The following is a 19012-nucleotide window of genomic DNA, read 5'->3' as shown; positions in this document are numbered from 1 at the left end:
AACAGAATTATTGAGACAAACAGTGAATGAAAATCTAATTCAATCTACACATTGGTCTTCTTAAAAATCTAATAGATTCTCTCACCTCAGAGTCATCTGAGGCCCGTAATGATTAGCTTCTGTACCTCTAGACCCTGAGTGACAATCACTCTGTAGTGAATGAGATGAAGTTCTCACGCTCAGTCAACCCAAGACTATACTTTCAGGGATCATTTCTATAGTTTCTGACTTGAGAAATGGGTTTCTAAAGCGGTTGGTCGCTTAACCATGATGATGAGTTGTGATATTCCTTTCAGAGCATGAAGGTGCAGCGAGTAATGATTCAGTTCATATGCTCTTTGTCATTGATGATTGCTCTTTGCTTCTTTGGAAGCATTGAGGAAGGGAATATGGTCAGAGTGGTAGTAGCATGTATGTAGAAAACTAATACGAGTGAATATAATAACAAATGTCAAACTTTGTGTTTAATTTAAGTTACTGCCAATCTTGAAATGCTTGGGTGGTGGACAAGATTATTCGAGAAGGATCTACCGATCTCAAGGATCAGTATCTACTTTCTTGACTTTGTAACGTCTTATTTCTTTTGTAAAAATATAAATGGCGTTCAGCCATAATTCATTTTTATTTATACCTTTGCTTTTCCTACTGTGACATGTCAAAATGTCAAAAAGGTGCATTGTTTGAATGACCATCTCTACATATATATGTTACACTCACACAGGTGTTTTCACTTGACTAATCAGACTGTGTGGCCATTACAGGCTGTGCTTGATTGGCATGTATTCATTTAAGTTTTTTCCACTTTACTCAGGTGTGGAGGTTGAAACAGTGGCTGAAGTCTAAATGCAGCAGGTTCAACCATCCTTTGGTCTGTGAATGACGAGCTTGGTCGTTCAATTCGAGAAATGTTAAGAACCAGTTTGAATGCAAAGAAATGAACGGAGCATTTATTGTAGAAAATAAGTAGAAACAGAATTATTGAGACAAACAGTGAATGAAAATCTAATTCAATCTACACATTGGTCTTCTTAAAAATCTAATAGATTCTCTCACCTCAGAGTCATCTGAGGCCCGTAATGATTAGCTTCTGTACCTCTAGACCCTGAGTGACAATCACTCTGTAGTGAATGAGATGAAGTTCTCACGCTCAGTCAACCCAAGACTATACTTTCAGGGATCATTTCTATAGTTTCTGACTTGAGAAATGGGTTTCTAAAGCGTTTGGTCTCGCTAACCATGATGATGAGTTGTGATATTCCTTTCAGAGCATGAAGGTGCAGCGAGTAATGATTCAGTTCATATGCTCTTTGTCATTGATGATTGCTCTTTGCTTCTTTATGAAGCATTGAGGAAGGGAATATGGTCAGAGTGGTAGTAGCATGTATGTAGAAAACTAATACGAGTGAATATAATAACAAATGTCAAACTTTGTGTTTAATTTAAGTTACTGCCAATCTTGAAATGCTTGGGTGGTGGACAAGATTACTCGAGAAGGATCTACCGATCTCAAGGATCAGTATCTACTTTCTTGACTTTGTAACGTCTTATTTCTTTTGTAAAAATATAAATGGCGTTCAGCCATAATTCATTTTTATTTATACCTTTGCTTTTCCTACTGTGACATGTCAAAATGTCAAAAAGGTGCATTGTTTGAATGACCATCTCTACATATATATGTTACACTCACACAGGTGTTTTCACTTGACTAATCAGACTGTGTGGCCATTACAGGCTGTGCTTGATTGGCATGTATTCATTTAAGTTTTTTCCACTTTACTCAGGTGTGGAGGTTGAAACAGTGGCTGAAGTCTAAATGCAGCAGGTTCAACCATCCTTTGGTCTGTGAATGACGAGCTTGGTCGTTCAATTCGAGAAATGTTAAGAACCAGTTTGAATGCAAAGAAATGAACGGAGCATTTATTGTAGAAAATAAGTAGAAACAGAATTATTGAGACAAACAGTGAATGAAAATCTAATTCAATCTACACATTGGTCTTCTTAAAAATCTAATAGATTCTCTCACCTCAGAGTCATCTGAGGCCCGTAATGATTAGCTTCTGTACCTCTAGACCCTGAGTGACAATCACTCTGTAGTGAATGAGATGAAGTTCTCACGCTCAGTCAACCCAAGACTATACTTTCAGGGATCATTTCTATAGTTTCTGACTTGAGAAATGGGTTTCTAAAGCGTTTGGTCTCGCTAACCATGATGATGAGTTGTGATATTCCTTTCAGAGCATGAAGGTGCAGCGGTAATGATTCAGTTCATATGCTCTTTGTCATTGATGATTGCTCTTTGCTTCTTTATGAAGCATTGAGGAAGGGAATATGGTCAGAGTGGTAGTAGCATGTATGTAGAAAACTAATACGAGTGAATATAATAACAAATGTCAAACTTTGTGTTTAATTTAAGTTACTGCCAATCTTGAAATGCTTGGGTGGTGGACAAGATTATTCGAGAAGGATCTACCGATCTCAAGGATCAGTATCTACTTTCTTGACTTTGTAACGTCTTATTTCTTTTGTAAAAATATAAATGGCGTTCAGCCATAATTCATTTTTATTTATACCTTTGCTTTTCCTACTGTGACATGTCAAAATGTCAAAAAGGTGCATTGTTTGAATGACCATCTCTACATATATATGTTACACTCACACAGGTGTTTTCACTTGACTAATCAGACTGTGTGGCCATTACAGGCTGTGCTTGATTGGCATGTATTCATTTAAGTTTTTTCCACTTTACTCAGGTGTGGAGGTTGAAACAGTGGCTGAAGTCTAAATGCAGCAGGTTCAACCATCCTTTGGTCTGTGAATGACGAGCTTGGTCGTTCAATTCGAGAAATGTTAAGAACCAGTTTGAATGCAAAGAAATGAACGGAGCATTTATTGTAGAAAATAAGTAGGAAACAGAATTATTGAGACAAACAGTGAATGAAAATCTAATTCAATCTACACATTGGTCTTCTTAAAAATCTAATAGATTCTCTCACCTCAGAGTCATCTGAGGCCCGTAATGATTAGCTTCTGTACCTCTAGACCCTGAGTGACAATCACTCTGTAGTGAATGAGATGAAGTTCTCACCCTCAGTCAACCCAAGACTATACTTTCAGGGATCATTTCTATAGTTTCTGACTTGAGAAATGTGTTTCTAAAGCGTTTGGTCTCGCTAACCATGATGATGAGTTGTGATATTCCTTTCAGAGCATGAAGGTGCAGCGAGTAATGATTCAGTTCATATGCTCTTTGTCATTGATGATTGCTCTTTGCTTCTTTATGAAGCATTGAGGAAGGGAATATGGTCAGAGTGGTAGTAGCATGTATGTAGAAAACTAATACGAGTGAATATAATAACAAATGTCAAACTTTGTGTTTAATTTAAGTTACTGCCAATTTTGAAATGCTTGGGTGGTGGACAAGATTATTCGAGAAGGATCTACCAATCTCAAGGATCAATATCTACTTTCTTGACTTTGTAACGTCTTATTTCTTTTGTAAAAATATAAATGGCGTTCAGCCATAATTCATTTTTATTTATACCTTTGCTTTTCCTACTGTGACATGTCAAAATGTCAAAAAGGTGCATTGTTTGAATGACCATCTCTACATATATATGTTACACTCACACAGGTGTTTTCACTTGACTAATCAGACTGTGTGGCCATTACAGGCTGTGCTTGATTGGCATGTATTCATTTAAGTTTTTTCCACTTTACTCAGGTGTGGAGGTTGAAACAGTGGCTGAAGTCTAAATGCAGCAGGTTCAACCATCCTTTGGTCTGTGAATGACGAGCTTGGTCGTTCAATTCGAGAAATGTTAAGAACCAGTTTGAATGCAAAGAAATGAACGGAGCATTTATTGTAGAAAATAAGTAGAAACAGAATTATTGAGACAAACAGTGAATGAAAATCTAATTCAATCTACACATTGGTCTTCTTAAAAATCTAATAGATTCTCTCACCTCAGAGTCATCTGAGGCCCGTAATGATTAGCTTCTGTACCTCTAGACCCTGAGTGACAATCACTCTGTAGTGAATGAGATGAAGTTCTCACGCTCAGTCAACCCAAGACTATACTTTCAGGGATCATTTCTATAGTTTCTGACTTGAGAAATGGGTTTCTAAAGCGTTTGGTCTCGCTAACCATGATGATGAGTTGTGATATTCCTTTCAGAGCATGAAGGTGCAGCGAGTAATGATTCAGTTCATATGCTCTTTGTCATTGATGATTGCTCTTTGCTTCTTTATGAAGCATTGAGGAAGGGAATATGGTCAGAGTGGTAGTAGCATGTATGTAGAAAACTAATACGAGTGAATATAATAACAAATGTCAAACTTTGTGTTTAATTTAAGTTACTGCCAATTTTGAAATGCTTGGGTGGTGGACAAGATTATTCGAGAAGGATCTACCAATCTCAAGGATCAGTATCTACTTTCTTGACTTTGTAACGTCTTATTTCTTTTGTAAAAATATAAATGGCGTTCAGCCATAATTCATTTTTATTTATACCTTTGCTTTTCCTACTGTGACATGTCAAAATGTCAAAAAGGTGCATTGTTTGAATGACCATCTCTACATATATATGTTACACTCACACAGGTGTTTTCACTTGACTAATCAGACTGTGTGGCCATTACAGGCTGTGCTTGATTGGCATGTATTCATTTAAGTTTTTTCCACTTTACTCAGGTGTGGAGGTTGAAACAGTGGCTGAAGTCTAAATGCAGCAGGTTCAACCATCCTTTGGTCTGTGAATGACGAGCTTGGTCGTTCAATTCGAGAAATGTTAAGAACCAGTTTGAATGCAAAGAAATGAACGGAGCATTTATTGTAGAAAATAAGTAGAAACAGAATTATTGAGACAAACAGTGAATGAAAATCTAATTCAATCTACACATTGGTCTTCTTAAAAATCTAATAGATTCTCTCACCTCAGAGTCATCTGAGGCCCGTAATGATTAGCTTCTGTACCTCTAGACCCTGAGTGACAATCACTCTGTAGTGAATGAGATGAAGTTCTCACGCTCAGTCAACCCAAGACTATACTTTCAGGGATCATTTCTATAGTTTCTGACTTGAGAAATGGGTTTCTAAAGCGGTTTGGTCTCGCTTAACCATGATGATGAGTTGTGATATTCCTTTCAGAGCATGAAGGTGCAGCGAGTAATGATTCAGTTCATATGCTCTTTGTCATTGATGATTGCTCTTTGCTTCTTTATGAAGCATTGAGGAAGGGAATATGGTCAGAGTGGTAGTAGCATGTATGTAGAAAACATTACGAGTGAATATAATAACAAATGTCAAACTTTGTGTTTAATTTAAGTTACTGCCAATCTTTGAAATGCTTGGGTGGTGGACAAGATTATTCGAGAAGGATCTACCGATCTCAAGGATCAGTATCTACTTTCTTGACTTTGTAACGTCTTATTTCTTTTGTAAAAATATAAATGGCGTTCAGCCATTAATTCATTTTATTTATACCTTTGCTTTTCCTACTGTGACATGTCAAAATGTCAAAAAGGTGCATTGTTTGAATGACCATCTCTACATATATATGTTACACTCACACAGGTGTTTTCACTTGACTAATCAGACTGTGTGGCCATTACAGGCTGTGCTTTGATTGGCATGTATTCATTTAAGTTTTTTCCACTTTACTCAGGTGTGGAGGTTGAAACAGTGGCTGAAGTCTAAATGCAGCAGGTTCAACCATCCTTTGGTCTGTGAATGACGAGCTTAGTCGTTCAATTCGAGAAATGTTAAGAACCAGTTTGAATGCAAAGAAATGAACGGAGCATTTATTGTAGAAAATAAGTAGAAACAGAATTATTGAGACAAACAGTGAATGAAAATCTAATTCAATCTACACATTGGTCTTCTTAAAAATCTAATAGATTCTCTCACCTCAGAGTCATCTGAGGCCCGTAATGATTAGCTTCTGTACCTCTAGACCCTGAGTGACAATCACTCTGTAGTGAATGAGATGAAGTTCTCACGCTCAGTCAACCCAAGACTATACTTTCAGGGATCATTTCTATAGTTTCTGACTTGAGAAATGGGTTGTCTAAAGCGTGTTGGTCTCGCTAACCATGATGATGAGTTGTGATATTCCTTTCAGAGCATGAAGGTGCAGCGAGTAATGATTCAGTTCATATGCTCTTTGTCATTGATGATTGCTCTTTGCTTCTTTATGAAGCATTGAGGAAGGGAATATGGTCAGAGTGGTAGTAGCATGTATGTAGAAAACTAATAATGAAGTGAATATAATAACAAATGTCAAACTTTGTGTTTAATTTAAGTTACTGCCAATCTTGAAATGCTTGGGTGGTGGACAAGATTATTCGAGAAGGATCTACCGATCTCAAAGGATCTGTATCTACTTTCTTGACTTTGTAACGTCTTATTTCTTTTGTATAAAATATAAATGCGCGTTCAGCCATAATTCATTTTTATTTATACCTTTGCTTTTCCTACTGTGACATGTCAAAATGTCAAAAAGGTGCATTGTTTGAATGACCATCTCTACATATATATGTTACACTCACACAGGTGTTTTCACTTGACTAATCAGACTGTGTGGCCATTACAGGCTGTGCTTGATTGGCATGTATTCATTTAAGTTTTTTCCACTTTACTCAGGTGTGGAGGTTGAAACAGTGGCTGAAGTCTAAATGCAGCAGGTTCAACCATCCTTTGGTCTGTGAATGACGAGCTTGGTCGTTCAATTCGAGAAATGTTAAGAACCAGTTTGAATGCAAAGAAATGAACGGAGCACTTATTGTAGAAAATAAGTAGAAACAGAATTATTGAGACAAACAGTGAATGAAAATCTAATTCAATCTACACATTGGTCTTCTTAAAAATCTAATAGATTCTCTCACCTCAGAGTCATCTGAGGCCCGTAATGATTAGCTTCTGTACCTCTAGACCCTGAGTGACAATCACTCTGTAGTGAATGAGATGAAGTTCTACGCTCAGTCAACCCAAGACTATACTTTCAGGGATCATTTCTATAGTTTCTGACTTGAGAAATGGGTTTTCTAAAGCGTTTTGGTCTCGCTAACCATGATGATGAGTTGTGATATTCCTTTCAGAGCATGAAGGTGCAGCGAGTAATGATTCAGTTCATATGCTCTTTGTCATTGATGATTGCTCTTTGCTTCTTTATGAAGCATTGAGGAAGGGAATATGGTCAGAGTGGTAGTAGCATGTATGTAGAAAACTAATACGAGTGAATATAATAACAAATGTCAAACTTTGTGTTTAATTTAAGTTACTGCCAATCTTGAAATGCTTGGGTGGTGGACAAGATTATTCGAGAAGGATCTACCGAATCTCAAGGATCAATATCTACTTTCTTGACTTTGTAACGTCTTATTTCTTTAAAAAATAAAAGCATGGCGTTCAGCCATAATTCATTTTTATTTATACCTTTGCTTTTCCTACTGTGACATGTCAAAATGTCAAAAAGGTGCATTGTTTGAATGACCATCTCTACATATATATGTTACACTCACACAGGTGTTTTCACCTTGACTAATCAGACTGTGTGGCCATTACAGGCTGTGCTTGATTGGCATGTATTCATTTAAGTTTTTTCCACTTTACTCAGGTGTGGAGGTTGAAACAGTGGCTGAAGTCTAAATGCAGCAGGTTCAACCATCCTTTGGTCTGTGAATGACGAGCTTGGTCGTTTCAATTCGAGAAATGTTAAGAACCAGTTTGAATGCAAAGAAATGAACGGAGCATTTATTGTAGAAAATAAGTAGGAAAACGAATTATTGAGACAAACAGTGAATGAAAATCTAATTCAATCTACACATTGGTCTTCTTAAAATCTCTAATAGATTCTCTCACCTCAGAGTCATCTGAGGCCCGTAATGATTAGCTTCTGTACCTCTAGACCCTGGAGTGACAATCACTCTGTAGTGAATGAGATGAAGTTCTCACGCCCCAGTCAACCCAAGACTATACTTTCAGGGATCATTTCTATAGTTTCTGACTTGAGAAATGTGTTTCTAAAGCGTTTGCGTCTCGCTAACCATGATGATGAGTTGTGATATTCCTTTCAGAGCATGAAGGTGCAGCGAGTAATGATTCAGTTCATATGCTCTTTGTCATTGATGATTGCTCTTTGCTTCTTTTGAAGCATTGAGGAAGGGAATATGGTCAGAGTGGTAGTAGCATGTATGTAGAAAACTAATACGAGTGAATATAATAACAAATGTCAAACTTTGTGTTTAATTTAAGTTACTGCCAATCTTGGAAATGCTTGGGTGGTGGACAAGATTATTCGAGAAGGATCTACCAATCTCAAGGATCAGTATCTACTTTCTTGACTTTGTAACGTCTTTTTTTTTTTTTTTTTGTAAAATATAAATGGCGTTCAGCCATAATTCATTTTATTTATACCTTTGCTTTTCCTACTGTGACATGTCAAAATGTCAAAAGGACATTGTTTTGAATGACCATCTCTACATATATATGTTACACTCACACAGGTGTTTTACTTGACTAATCAGACTGTGTGGCCATTACAGGCTGTGCTTGATTGGCATGTATTCATTTAAGTTTTTTCCACTTTACTCAGGTGTGGAGGTTGAAACAGTGGCTGAAGTCTAAATGCAGCAGGTTCAACCATCCTTTGGTCTGTGAATGACGAGCTTGGTCGTTCAATTCGAGAAATGTTAAGAACCAGTTTGAATGCAAAGAAATGAACGGAGCATTAATTGTAGAAAATAAGTAGGAAACAGAATTATTGAGACAAACAGTGAATGAAAATCTAATTCAATCTACACATTGGTCTTCTTAAAAATCTAATAGATTCTCTCACCTCAGAGTCATCTGAGGGCCCGTAATGATTAGCTTCTGTACCTCTAGACCCTGAGTGACAATCACTCTGTAGTGAATGAGATGAAGTTCTCACCCTCAGTCAACCCAAGACTATACTTTCAGGGATCATTTCTATAGTTTCTGACTTGAGAAATGTGTTTCTAAAGCGTTTGGTCTCGCTAACCATGATGATGAGTTGTGATATTCCTTTCGGAGGCATGAAGGTGCAGCGAGTAATGATTCAGTTCATATGCTCTTTGTCATTGATGATTGCTCTTGCGCTTCTTTATGAAGCATTGAGGAAAGGGAATATGGTCAGAGTGGTAGTAGCATGTATGTAGAAAACTATAATGAAGTGAATATAATAACACAAATGTCAAACTTTGTGTTTAATTTAAGTTACTGCCAATCTTTGAAATGCTTGGGTGGTGGACAAGATTATTCGAGAAGGATCTACCAATCTCAAGGATCGTTATCTACTTTCTTGACTTTGTAACGTCTTATTTCTTTTGTAAAAATATAAATGGCGTTCAGCCATAATTCTTTTTATTTATACCTTTGCTTTTCCTACTGTGACATGTCAAAATGTCAAAAAGGTGCATTGTTTGAATGACCATCTCTACATATATATGTTACACCCCACACAGGTGTTTTCACTTGACTAATCAGACTGTGTGGCCATTACAGGCTGTGCTTGATTGGCATGTATTCATTTAAGTTTTTTCCACTTTACTCAGGTTGGGTGGCGGTTAAACAGTGGCTGACAGTCTAAATGCAGCAGGTTCAACCATCCTTTGGTCTGTGAATGACGAGCTTGGTCGTTCAATTCGAGAAATGTTAAGAACCAGTTTGAATGCAAAGAAATGAACGGAGCATTTATTGTAGAAAATAAGTAGGAAACAGAATTATTGAGACAAACAGTGAATGAAAATCTAATTCAATCTACACATTGGTCTTCTTAAAAATCTAATAGATTCTCTCACCTCAGAGTCATCTGAGGCCCGTAATGATTAGCTTCTGTACCTCTAGACCTCGAGTGACAATCACTCTGTAGTGAATGAGATGAAGTTCTCACGCTCAGTCAACCCAAGACTATACTTTCAGGGATCATTTCTATAGTTTCTGACTTGAGAAATGTGTTTCTAAAGCGTTTGCGTCTCCGCTAACCATGATGATGAGTTGTGATATTCCTTTCAGAGCATGAAGGTGCAGCGAAGTAATGATTCAGTTCATATGCTCTTTGTCATTGATGATTGCTCTTTGCTTCTTTATGAAGCATTGAGGAAGGGAATATGGTCAGAGTGGTAGTAGCATGTATGTAGAAAACTAAACGCAGTGAATATAATAACAAATGTCAAACTTTGTGTTTAATTTAAGTTACTGCCAATCTTGAAATGCTTGGGTGGTGGACAAGATTATTCGAGAAGGATCTACCAATCTCAAGGATCAGTATCTACTTTCTTGACTTTGTAACGTCTTATTTCTTTTGTAAAAATATAAATGGCGTTCAGCCCATAATTCTTTTTATTTATACCTTTGCTTTTCCTACTGTGACATGTCAAAATGTCAAAAAGGTGCATTGTTTGAATGACCATCTCTACATATATATGTTACACTCACACAGGTGTTTTCACTCTGACTAATCAGACTGTGTGGCCATTACAGGCTGTGCTTGATTGGCGATGTATTCATTTAAGTTTTTTCCACTTTACTCAGGTGTGGAGGTTGAAACAGTGGCTGAAGTCTAAATGCAGCAGGTTCAACCATCCTTTGGTCTGTGAATGACGAGCTTGGCGTTCAATTCGGAAATGTTAAGAACCAGTTTGAATGCAAAGAAATGAACGGAGCAATATTTATTGTAGAAAATAAGTAGGAAACAGAATTATTGAGACAAACAGTGAATGAAAATCTAATTCAATCTACACATTGGTCTTCTTAAAAATCTAATAGATTCTCTCACCTCAGAGTCATCTGAGGCCCGTAATGATTAGCTTCTGTACCTCTAGACCCTGAGTGACAATCACTCTGTAGTGAATGAGATGAAGTTCTCACGCTCAGTCAACCCAAGACTATACTTTCAGGGATCATTTCTATAGTTTCTGACTTGAGAAATGGGTTTCTAAAGCGTTTGGTCTCGCTAACCATGATGATGAGTTGTGATATTCCTTTCAGAGCATGAAGGTGCAGCGAGTAATGATTCAGTTCATATGCTCTTTGTCATTGATGATTGCTCTTTGCTTCTTTATGAAGCATTGAGGAAGGGAATATGGTCAGAGTGGTAGTAGCATGTATGTAGAAAACTAATACGAGTGAATATAATAACAAATGTCAAACTTTGTGTTTAATTTAAGTTACTGCCAATCTTGAAATGCTTGGGTGGTGGACAAGATTACTCGAGAAGGATCTACCAATCTCAAGGATCAGTATCTACTTTCTTGACATTGTAACGTCTTATTTCTTTTGTAAAAATATAAATGGCGTTCAGCCATAATTCATATTTATTTATACCTTTGCTTTTCCTACTGTGACATGTCAAAATGTCAAAAAGGTGCATTGTTTGAATGACCATCTCTACATATATATGTTACACTCACACAGGTGTTTTCACTTGACTAATCAGACTGTGTGGCCATTACAGGCTGTGCTTGATTGGCATGTATTCATTTAAGGTTTTTCCACTTTACTCAGGTGTGGAGGTTGAAACAGTGGCTGAAGTCTAAATGCAGCAGGTTCAACCATCCTTTGGTTGGCTGTGAATTACGGGGGGCTTGTTGCAATTCGAAATGTTAAGAACCAGTTTGAATGTAAAAAGAAGAAATGTTGTCATTGTAGTAAAATAAGTAGGAAACAGAATTATTGAGACAAACAGTGAATGAAAATCTAATTCAATCTACACATTGGTCTTCTTAAAAATCTAATAGATTCTCTCACCTCAGAGTCATCTGAGGCCCGTAATGATTAGCTTCTGTACCTCTAGACCCTGAGTGACAATCACTCTGTAGTGAATGAGATGACGTTCTCACCCTCAGTCAACCCAAGACTATACTTTCAGGGATCATTTCTATAGTTTCTGACTTGAGAAATGTGTTTCTAAAGCGTTTGCTCTCGCTAACCATGATGATGAGTTGTGATATTCCTTTCAGAGCATGAAGGTGCAGCGAGTAATTATTCAGTTCATATGCTCTTTGTCATTGATGATTGCTCTTTGCTTCTTTATGAAGCATTGAGGAAGGGAATATGGTCAGAGTGGTAGTAGCATGTATGTAGAAAACAATAATGAAAGTGAATATAATAACAAATGTCAAACTTTGTGTTTTAATTTTAAGTTACTGCCAATCTTGAAATGCTTGGGTGGTGGACAAGATTACTCGAGAAGGATCTACCAATCTCAAGGATCAGTATCTACTTTCTTGACATTGTAATGTCTTATTTCTTTTGTAAAAATATAAATGGCGTTCAGCCATAATTCATTTTTATTTATACCTTTGCTTTTCCTACTGTGACATGTCAAAATGTCAAAAAGGTGCATTGTTTGAATGACCATCTCTACATATATGTTACACTCACACAGGTGTTTTCACTTGACTAATCAGACTGTGTGGCCATTACAGGCTGTGCTTGATTGGCATGTATTCATTTAAGTTTTTTCCACTTTACTCAGGTGTGGAGGTTGAAACAGTGGCTGAAGTCTAAATGCAGCAGGTTCAACCATCCTTTGGTCTGTGAATGACGAGCTTGGTCGTTCAATTCGAGAAATGTTAAGAACCAGTTTGAATGCAAAGAAATGAACAGAGCATTTATTGTAGAAAATAATTAGGAAACAGAATTATTGAGACAAACAGTGAATGAAAATCTAATTCAATCTACACATTGGTCTTCTTAAAAATCTAATAGATTCTCTCACCTCAGAGTCATCTGAGGCCCGTAATGATTAGCTGAGTGACAATCACTCTGTAGTGAATGAGATGAAGTTCTCACCCTCAGTCAACCCAAGACTATACTTTCAGGGATCATTTCTATAGTTTCTGACTTGAGAAATGTGTTTCTAAAGCGTTTGGTCGCGCTAACCATGATGAGAGTTGTGATATTCCTTTTCAGAGCATGAAGGTGCAGCGAGTAATGATTCAGTTCATATGCTCTTTGTCATTGATGATTGCTCTTTGCTTCTTTATGAAGCATTGAGGAAGGGAATATGGTCAGAGTGGTAGTAGCATGTATGTAGAAAAACTACGACAGTGAATATAATAACAAATGTCAAACTTTGTGTTTAATTTAAGTTACTGCCAAACTTGAAATGCTTGGGTAGGTGGACAAGATTATCTCGAGAAGGATCTACCAATCTCAAGGATCAGTATCTACTTTTTGACTTTGTTAACGCGTCTTATTTCTTTTGTAAAAATATAAATGGCGTTCAGCCATAATTTATTTTTTTTTACTTCTTTTCCTACTGTGACATGTCAAAAAGGTGCATTGTTGAATGACCATCTCTACATATATATGTTACACTCACACAGGTGTTTTCACTTGACTAATCAGACTGTGTGGCCATTACAGGCTGTGCTTGATTGGCATGTATTCATTTAAGTTTTTTCCACTTTACTCAGGTGTGGAGGTTGAAACAGTGGCTGAAGTCTAAATGCAGCAGGTTCAACCATCCTTTGGTCTGTGAATGACGAGCTTGGTCGTTCAATTCGAGAAATGTTAAGAACCAGTTTGAATGCAAAGAAATGAACGGAGCATTTATTGTAGAAAATAAGTAGGAAACAGAATTATTGAGACAAACAGTGAATGAAAATCTAATTCAATCTACACATTGGTCTTCTTAAAAATCTAATAGATTCTCTCACCTCAGAGTCATCTGAGGCCCGTAATGATTAGCTTCTGTACCTCTAGACCCTGAGTGACAATCACTCTGTAGTGAATGAGATGAAGTTCTCAAGCTCAGTCAACCCAAGACTATACTTTCAGGGATCATTTCTATAGTTTCTGACTGGAGAAATGTGTTTCTAAAGCGTTTGGTCTCGCTAACCATGATGATGAGTTGTGATATTCCTTTCAGAGCATGAAGGTGCAGCGAGTAATGATTCAGTTCATATGCTCGTTGTCATTGATGATTGCTCTTTGCTTCTTTATGAAGCATTGAGGAAGGGAATATGGTCAGAGTGGTAGTAGCATGTATGTAGAAAGCTAATACGAGTGAATATATTAACAAATGTCAAACTTTGTGTTTAATTTAAGTGACTGCCAATCTTGAAATGCTTGGGTGGTGGACAAGATTACTTGAGAAGGATCTACCAATATTAAGGATTAGTATCTACTTTCTTGACATTGTAACGTCTTATTTCTTTTGTAAAAATATAAATGGCGTTCAGCCATAATTCATTTTTATTTATACCTTTGCTTTTCCTACTGTGACATGTCAAAATGTCAAAAAGGTGCATTGTTTGAATGACCATCTCTACATATATATGTTACACTCACACAGGTGTTTTCACTTGACTAATCAGACTGTGTGGCCATTACAGGCTGTGCTTGATTGGCATGTATTCATTTAAGTTTTTTCCACTTTACTCAGGTGTGGAGGTTGAAACAGTGGCTGAAGTCTAAATGCAGCAGGTTCAACCATCCTTTGGTCTGTGAATGACGAGCTTGGTCGTTCAATTCGAGAAATGTTAAGAACCAGTTTGAATGCAAAGAAATGAACGGAGCATTTATTGTAGAAAATAAGTAGGAAACAGAATTATTGAGACAAACAGTGAATGAAAATCGAATTCAATCTACACATTGGTCTTCTTAAAAATCTAATAGATTCTCTCACCTCAGAGTCATCTGAGGCCCGTAATGATTAGCTTCTGTACCTCTAGACCCTGAGTGACAATCACTCTGTAGTGAATGAGATGAAGTTCTCACCCTCAGTCAACCCAAGACTATACTTTCAGGGATCATTTCTATAGTTTCTGACTTGAGAAATGGGTTTCTAAAGCGTTTGGTCTCGCTAACCATGATGATGAGTTGTGATATTCCTTTCAGAGCATGAAGGTGCAGTGAGTAATGATTCAGTTCATATGCTCTTTGTCATTGATGATTGCTCTTTGCTTCTTTATGAAGCATTGAGGAAGGGAATATGGTCAGAGTGGTAGTAGCATGTATGTAGAAAACTAATACGAGTGAATATAATAACAAATGTCAAACTTTGTGTTTAATTTAAGTTACTGCCAATCTTGAAATGCTTGGCTGGTGGATGGTGGACAAGATTACTCGAGAAGGATCTACCGATCTCAAGGATCAGTATCTACTTTCTTGACTTTGTAACGTCTTATTTCTTTTGTAAAAATATAAATGGCGTTCAGCCATAATTCATTTTTATTTACACCTTTGCTTTTCCTACTGTGACATGTCAAAATGTCAAAAAGGTGCATTGTTTGAATGACCATCTCTACATATATATGTTACACTCACACAGGTGTTTTCACTTGACTAATCAGACTGTGTGGCCATTACAGGCTGTGCTTGATTGGCATGTATTCCTTTAAGTTTTTTCCACTTTACTCAGGTGTGGAGGTTGAAACAGTGGCTGAAGTCTAAATGCAGCAGGTTCAACCATCCTTTGGTCTGTGAATGACGAGCTTGGTCGTTCAATTCGAGAAATGTTAAGAACCAGTTTGAATGCAAAGAAATGAACGGAGCATTTATTGTAGAAAATAAGTAGGAAACAGAATTATTGAGACAAACAGTGAATGAAAATCTAATTCAATCTACACATTGGTCTTCTTAAAAATCTAATAGATTCTCTCACCTCAGAGTCATCTGAGGCCCGTAATGATTAGCTTCTGTACCTCTAGACCCTGAGTGACAATCACTCTGTAGTGAATGAGATGACGTTCTCACCCTCAGTCAACCCAAGACTATACTTTCAGGGATCATTTCTATAGTTTCTGACTTGAGAAATGTGTTTCTAAAGCGTTTGGTCTCGCTAACCATGATGATGAGCTGTGATATTCCTTTCAGAGCATGAAGGTGCAGCGAGTAATGACTCACTTAATGTGCCCTCTGTCATTGATGATTGTTCTTTGCTTCTTTAGCAGCATTGAGAAAGGGAATATGATCAGTGGTAGCAGTCCTATGTGGAGAACTAAGCTCATTGAAGACAATACAAAATAATACTAAGCATTCTATTTAAATTGTTATTTCTAAATTTGCAATGTGACATCATGACTTCGCATGAACTTACACACCACTTTCTAAAGCCAAGTGGCGTGTTATCTGTACACATTTTGAGCTATCCGCGTGTATGTCTACGCCGTATAGAGAATGAGGACATACGTCATGGTAGCTTGCTGTCACGTGACGATTTGGGAGATGTTTGAGCCCGCACACCATTTTGTGATCTAAGCTATCGGTTGCCAGGGTCAACAGTGTAATAGTGACACAGAGACCGCGCAGGAAAAACGGCTCGAGGAATTAGCACCACGGCGAACGGGTTGGGTTTAGGGAATGTGATCCCTGAGGCCTGTACTACGAAGCAAGATCAACATGGCCTGGATTTCTTTCAGTAATCCGGCTTCACTAACCCTAACAACTGCGGCCCTGGATAGCCGGTGTCACAAAGGTGGTTATCAACAAGATCAATCAACCCAGGTTTGTCCAATCTAGAGACGCGTGCGTTCACATAAAAGAGGCGGTGTTTGCGCACCACGACCAATCGCAAACATCTACCAGAGCCGCATATTTTAAACAAGAAGAGCAAACTATAATTCTACATAAATATGAAGAACACAGACTCGGTTTTACAGGGAAAACGCAATACAGTCGCTGCTTCCTAAAACAGGAAGGAAAGCTGGCAAAAAAAAAAATTGCCGACGCTGTAGATGCGTAAATTATTCTTATCAATATCACTTCCCCATCAGTCAGGACCAAGAACTGACCATAATTACACTTGTGCTTTCCATAAACTGTCGCGGAAGCGATCGTGAGAGCAAATAAAACATATAAAAACATAATTCAAACCGATGTGCGCATTGGCAACACACGGCTCAAGACGCCGACAAATAGCCCATATGTAATTCCCTCCCATTAAAATATATATATTTCATAAAAATACCCATCAGGGAATGTTAACGGGGTTGTCGGTCTCTAAATGTTTTAACTTTTATATGCGCCCCCCCCCTCTCTCTCTCTCTCTCTCTCTCTCTCTCTCTCTCTCTCTCTCTCTCTCTCTCTCTCTCGCTCTCTCGCTCAGTGCACCGAGCTCCGCCTGGTCTTCAAAGAACGGTGACGCCGTTATCAATCGAGTATTGATTGGTCAGTAGGCGGTGCTTTTACACCGGTTGATCTCTGATCTCCAACTTAACCTGCTCCCGACCAGGTTAGGTGTTCAGCATGAGTTACCACGGCGATTGAACCCGATAACAACTGATCCACCTTCGTAGTACAGAAAATCCTGGGTTGAACCTGAAGTTAGCTCGTTAACGCCAAATCTTGTTTCGTAGTACAGGCCTCTGGTTAGGCGTTCAGCATGAGTTACCACGGCGATTGAACCCGATAACAACTGATCCACCTTGGTAGTACAGAAAATCCTGGGTTGAGCCTTACATTAGCTCGTTAACGCCAAATCCTGCTTCGTAGTACAGGCCTCTGGTGTCCTGGGTGAAAGTCTTGTGTTGTTTGACCCATCCACCACCCCAACCAACCTCCCCATGTAGATTGTTGGGCTTTCATACTACTTGCTACGACGTAAATTGACATTGACACAATCACAAGGTAATGTAAGTCAATGGAGGCCAAATGGTGTTGATAAACATGCTGAAAAGCTATTATGCGTCTTGATGACATGCCAAAATGGCATATGAATTGGCCTGTCATATGCCACTTCTTGGGATCAGTCTGAAATTTAAAAGATTTGGCTGGTCTGGAGTTGACAAGGTTACTGAAGAATGATTTCCCAACTTTTAGGATGAGCAGCTATTTTCCTGACTTTGCAATATCCTTTTTTGTTTTCTAAAAGTTATAGAAAATAAGAATAAAGAATTGGTACTTTACTAAATATTTAATATGGGTACTACTTGTGTATTTTTTAGACATAATTAAATACAACCATAGTGTTATAGTCCTGGAAGTTATGCCTTTTGTCAATCTGCTAAGGATCTATAATGTAGAAGATTCCCTGTGGAGCGTTTGGCCTGGTGTAGTGTTGTGGATCTGTTTTTATACATGTGCCAATGGTTTCACACTATTCCACTGATCTACAAGTGACAATAATGCACCAAGAAATGCAGCAATTCTCCAACACAGGCAGGGAAGAAGACTGCTAGCAAGTACACATGGATGTAAACAATTCCAGATTTAAAATACTTTATATCTAATTATTGGTTTTGAAAAGGAAGGAGGATGAGGAAGGATATGCGAAGTACAAATACTTTGTTACCTTACTTAAGTAGAAATTTTGGGTATCTATACTTTACTGGAGTAATTATTTTACAGCAGACTTTTTACTTCTACTCCTTACATTTTCACGCAATTATCTGTACTTTCTACTCCTTACATTTAAAAAAAAAATAGCCTCGTTACTCCTATATAGACAACCAGGGTAATTGTAATTGTTGTTAATTGCTGCCCTGGGTACACCAATTTTCTTGTACAGTTTTGTTATCTTACATTTGTTGCCCTCACAGATTCCTGCAGTTAAGCTTGGACGTACATTTGCATTCTAATAAAGGCTAGTGATAACATGCCTCTGAAGTTTGACTTTTTGCACCATTACAATACTTATAGGCAACTAGTCATATCTTCCACTCCATGAAACACATGTTAAGGCTCAGTAGTACACATATATGTTTTTTTAATGTATTTGCATTGTACAAAAATGTGTTAATTTTCAATGGGCATAAATGCAGCTGAAACAGGTGCATCCCATATTTTTCAACATTAACATTTTAATATAACATTATAGTCATTATGGCCTTTAGAAAATGTTTTTTTAGTGGAGGTGAGGTGGTGCACTATAGGCCCCTGTGGGGCGGCCTAAGCTTTTGCTCTTAATGGCATACACTTTTACTTGAGTAAAAAGCTTGAGTTGATACTTCAACTTATACAGAAGTCGTTTTAAACCCTAGTATCTATACTTCTACCTGAGTAATGAATGTGAATACTTTTGACACCTCTCTCCATAAATCAATCTT

The 19012-nt window shown here is 37.6% G+C and overlaps 17 non-coding genes across 17 annotated transcripts; all 17 read left to right on the top strand.

Annotated features, from left to right (window-relative positions):
* The first annotated feature begins 190 nt into the window (after positions 1-190).
* LOC120569653 lies at positions 191-403 on the top strand. The gene has a single exon (XR_005640935.1). It is a non-coding gene; the product is annotated as a small nucleolar RNA U3 (small nucleolar RNA).
* A 755-nt stretch (positions 404-1158) lies between these two features.
* On the top strand, positions 1159-1373 carry LOC120569623. Its single transcript, XR_005640924.1, has one exon. It is a non-coding gene; the product is annotated as a small nucleolar RNA U3 (small nucleolar RNA).
* Positions 1374-2128: 755 nt separating this feature from the next.
* On the top strand, positions 2129-2342 carry LOC120569673. Its single transcript, XR_005640944.1, has one exon. It is a non-coding gene; the product is annotated as a small nucleolar RNA U3 (small nucleolar RNA).
* Positions 2343-3098: 756 nt separating this feature from the next.
* LOC120569799 lies at positions 3099-3313 on the top strand. Its single transcript, XR_005640976.1, has one exon. It is a non-coding gene; the product is annotated as a small nucleolar RNA U3 (small nucleolar RNA).
* A 755-nt stretch (positions 3314-4068) lies between these two features.
* LOC120569621 lies at positions 4069-4283 on the top strand. The gene has a single exon (XR_005640923.1). It is a non-coding gene; the product is annotated as a small nucleolar RNA U3 (small nucleolar RNA).
* Positions 4284-5038: 755 nt separating this feature from the next.
* On the top strand, positions 5039-5255 carry LOC120569615. Its single transcript, XR_005640919.1, has one exon. It is a non-coding gene; the product is annotated as a small nucleolar RNA U3 (small nucleolar RNA).
* Positions 5256-6011: 756 nt separating this feature from the next.
* Positions 6012-6228, top strand: LOC120569643. The gene has a single exon (XR_005640931.1). It is a non-coding gene; the product is annotated as a small nucleolar RNA U3 (small nucleolar RNA).
* A 759-nt stretch (positions 6229-6987) lies between these two features.
* On the top strand, positions 6988-7204 carry LOC120569638. The gene has a single exon (XR_005640930.1). It is a non-coding gene; the product is annotated as a small nucleolar RNA U3 (small nucleolar RNA).
* A 762-nt stretch (positions 7205-7966) lies between these two features.
* LOC120569633 lies at positions 7967-8181 on the top strand. The gene has a single exon (XR_005640928.1). It is a non-coding gene; the product is annotated as a small nucleolar RNA U3 (small nucleolar RNA).
* Positions 8182-8941: 760 nt separating this feature from the next.
* LOC120569689 lies at positions 8942-9159 on the top strand. Its single transcript, XR_005640947.1, has one exon. It is a non-coding gene; the product is annotated as a small nucleolar RNA U3 (small nucleolar RNA).
* A 763-nt stretch (positions 9160-9922) lies between these two features.
* LOC120569659 lies at positions 9923-10140 on the top strand. The gene has a single exon (XR_005640936.1). It is a non-coding gene; the product is annotated as a small nucleolar RNA U3 (small nucleolar RNA).
* A 759-nt stretch (positions 10141-10899) lies between these two features.
* LOC120569617 lies at positions 10900-11114 on the top strand. The gene has a single exon (XR_005640922.1). It is a non-coding gene; the product is annotated as a small nucleolar RNA U3 (small nucleolar RNA).
* A 756-nt stretch (positions 11115-11870) lies between these two features.
* On the top strand, positions 11871-12085 carry LOC120569670. The gene has a single exon (XR_005640942.1). It is a non-coding gene; the product is annotated as a small nucleolar RNA U3 (small nucleolar RNA).
* Positions 12086-12825: 740 nt separating this feature from the next.
* LOC120569683 lies at positions 12826-13040 on the top strand. Its single transcript, XR_005640946.1, has one exon. It is a non-coding gene; the product is annotated as a small nucleolar RNA U3 (small nucleolar RNA).
* Positions 13041-13786: 746 nt separating this feature from the next.
* LOC120569665 lies at positions 13787-14001 on the top strand. Its single transcript, XR_005640939.1, has one exon. It is a non-coding gene; the product is annotated as a small nucleolar RNA U3 (small nucleolar RNA).
* A 756-nt stretch (positions 14002-14757) lies between these two features.
* On the top strand, positions 14758-14972 carry LOC120569594. The gene has a single exon (XR_005640905.1). It is a non-coding gene; the product is annotated as a small nucleolar RNA U3 (small nucleolar RNA).
* Positions 14973-15735: 763 nt separating this feature from the next.
* Positions 15736-15947, top strand: LOC120569705. The gene has a single exon (XR_005640950.1). It is a non-coding gene; the product is annotated as a small nucleolar RNA U3 (small nucleolar RNA).
* The last annotated feature ends 3065 nt before the right edge of the window (positions 15948-19012 follow it).

The sequence above is a fragment of the Perca fluviatilis genome, chromosome 1, assembly GCF_010015445.1.
Source record: "Perca fluviatilis chromosome 1, GENO_Pfluv_1.0, whole genome shotgun sequence".
Taxonomy (NCBI): Eukaryota; Metazoa; Chordata; class Actinopteri; order Perciformes; family Percidae; genus Perca; species Perca fluviatilis.
Note: the sequence above shows the minus strand (reverse complement) of the source record. Positions and strands in the feature narration are given on the sequence as shown.